The sequence below is a fragment of the Rousettus aegyptiacus genome, unplaced genomic scaffold (genome assembly GCF_014176215.1).
Source record: "Rousettus aegyptiacus isolate mRouAeg1 unplaced genomic scaffold, mRouAeg1.p scaffold_m13_p_1, whole genome shotgun sequence".
Classification (NCBI taxonomy): domain Eukaryota; kingdom Metazoa; phylum Chordata; class Mammalia; order Chiroptera; family Pteropodidae; genus Rousettus; species Rousettus aegyptiacus.
In genome coordinates this window covers 65,961,019-65,963,894 of record NW_023416284.1, presented here as the reverse complement: position 1 = coordinate 65,963,894, position 2,876 = coordinate 65,961,019, and the positions used below count along the sequence as shown (strand labels likewise).

General features: G+C 35.5%; 1 pseudogene; it reads right to left on the bottom strand.

Annotated features, from left to right (window-relative positions):
- Positions 1 to 1,797: 1,797 nt before the first annotated feature.
- On the bottom strand, positions 1,798 to 1,916 carry LOC118605021 (annotated as a pseudogene).
- Positions 1,917 to 2,876: the final 960 nt, after the last annotated feature.

Sequence of the window (2,876 nt, the reverse complement as noted above, 5' to 3'; positions counted from 1 at the left end):
TCATGTTTTTCTCAGGTCCACAGTCAAAAGTTCTGTGACTAGACTCTGAATGGCCTACCTAAGGTCACGTAACCACACATGACCAATCATCTATGGCCAGGGTACAGGGACCTACAGCATCTACAAACAAGTCTACTGTAGACTTTCCCTTGGCTTTGGAGTCACCCTCAGAGGAGAACAAATTTTTGTGAGCCAGGTAGATGACCTGCCAGCAGCTTCCACCTATCCTTTTTTTTTTTTTTTCTGAATAACTTTTATAAACTGATGCTTATTTATTTATTGCAGCATTACCTTATCAATTATTGAAAGGGCTGAGGAAGTAATTTGTTACTCATGATTGAAGGAGCTATAGGTTTTAATTGCCCAATGATTCGGTTTTGAATTTGGTGGGAATAAACCCAAATTTAGAAATGAAAATATTTTTATCTTACAGTTATGATTCTCAAACCTATCTTTATGCTTATAATATAGATTTGTAATGCTTCCTACATCACCCATAATCACTGTTTCCTAAGAAGTATAGTATGTTCAATGATGCATTTGGAGGATGCTCTATTTTCCTCAGCTTGTTTCAAGTGAACTGATGGCTATCTATTGGTATTAGTTTCATTATCAAATTTATCCCCACTCCAAAATTACAGTTTTTCTAGTTCATTTAACTTACACATTTTCCAGAGCTTTTTTTTTCAAACAGAATTTTTTTTAATTATAAATTTTTTTCATTACTAAATTTTTGTCAGTAGAATAATTGGTACAAGAAATAAAATGTCACTTCCTTGATAATACTGCATTTCAAACTTCAGAAATAAGAATAACAAACTCTGGAAAACTTCACCATTTGTCTTGACTTCTTTGTACTTCTGATGATAAATATGGGTTGATATGATTCATCACTTAACTTCACAATTCTCAATCCATGTGGAGTGTTCTAGTCTGAACACTACATTCTCTACATTTACATCAATTCCAGATTTACCCCAATCAATTAGAGTTACTGGTGATAACTGTGAAAATGAAATATGCAGTTATCAGCACCATTCTTGATTAAGTAGGCATATTCTTAGAAATATTTGAGATAACTGAGAACACAGGCTTTTATTCTGACATACTTTTTAGACAACTGTAATTATCTAGGTGGGGGAGGGGAGGCAGAGGGAATGCACACCTGAATAGAGCTATAATATTTAAGTAATATTCACAGAGTAAGTATCCTTAACATCACTAATCATTAGAGAAATGCAAATCAAAACCACAATGAGAAACCATCTTACACTCATTAAGATGCCTATTGTAAAGTAAAACAAAACAAAACAAAAACAAAATAACAAGTATTGATGAGGATGTGGAGAAATTAGAAACTTCATACACTACAGATGGAAATGTAAAATGGTATAACTAGTTATAAAAAACAGTATGGTAGTTCCTAAAAAAATTAAGTATAGAATCGCTGTTTGATCCAGCCTTCCACTTTTGGACATATAATTCCGAATATTGAAAGCAGAGATTCGAACAGATATTTGTGCACCCATTTTTATAGCTGCATTATTGACAATAGCAAAAAGGTGGAAACAGCCCAAATGACTATAGGTCAATGAATGGGTCAACAAAACATGGTCTATACATACAATAAAATATTATTTGAACGTGAAAAGGAAAAAAATCTGACACATGCTATGACATGGATGAAACTTGAAGATTATGCTAATTTTTTTTTTTTAGGCAAGGCAGCCCTTGGTTGACCTCACAGATTGCAAGGACTGAGTCAGCTTACAATCTCTTATTTTTTTTTATTTTTTACACCTACAGCACCTGGTCTTCCTACATAGTCTCCCATCCCAGTACTAACCAGGTCTGACCCTGCTTAGCTTCCGCGATCAGATGGGATTGGGCTTGTTCAGGGTAGCATGCCTATAGACAAGATTATGCTAAATTAAATAAGCCAGACACAAAAGGACAAATATATTTGATTGATGTGGGTAGATAGTGTAGTTAAATTTTGTACAGACAGAAAGTAGAATGGTATTTGCCAGGAGCAGAGGGGGCAGTAGTAAATGGAGAGCTATTGTTTAATGGGTGTACAATTTCAGCTTTGCAAGATGGAAAAATTTCTGGGAGCAAATAGTGGTGACAGTTGGACAACAACGTGAATATACTTAACACTACTGAACCACACACTTAAAAGTGGTTAAAGTGGTAAATTTTATGTTATGTATATTTTATGACGGTAAAAAAATGTCAACATCAACAAACATTTGTTCAAGCAAGAACATAAGTTCTATGGGAATAATGCTATTGGAGTATCATCAATTAAATTATAGTGAAGTGCTCATATTTTAAGTTTTTTTTAGTAACTCAATGAAAAATGGATTATTTAAAAACTATAACAGAACACAATTTATACAGCTGATATCTGCTGACTACAACTTTTTTTCCCTTTGGGAATTTGGAATGAGGCATATTCCTTTATGAGCTGTAGCTGTCCCACAGTGACCCCACAAACTCTCCAAGTTTATCATCTCTGGGGAATCTGCTTAATCACTTCCAGGGCTTTATCTATATGCTGATCATCCCAAATCTGTGTCTCCATCCCAGAACTGCCTACTGAATATCTCCAGTCAGATGTCATTATAGGGACCTCAAAGCCAATATGTCAAATGTAAGCCGGTCCTCTCTCCTGCTTTCTCCTACTCCCTCCTCTGGCACCTCCATCTCACTCCCCAGCCAACCACATCCTAAACCCCAATCATTCCTTATCTTCTTCCTTTTCTTCATTGCTCACTTCTAATAAGCCACTGTATTTCCCTCTTTCTATCATTCCAATTCCTCACCTACTACTGCCTGTGCCCAGGCTCTCTGCTTCCCCATCCAACCACATT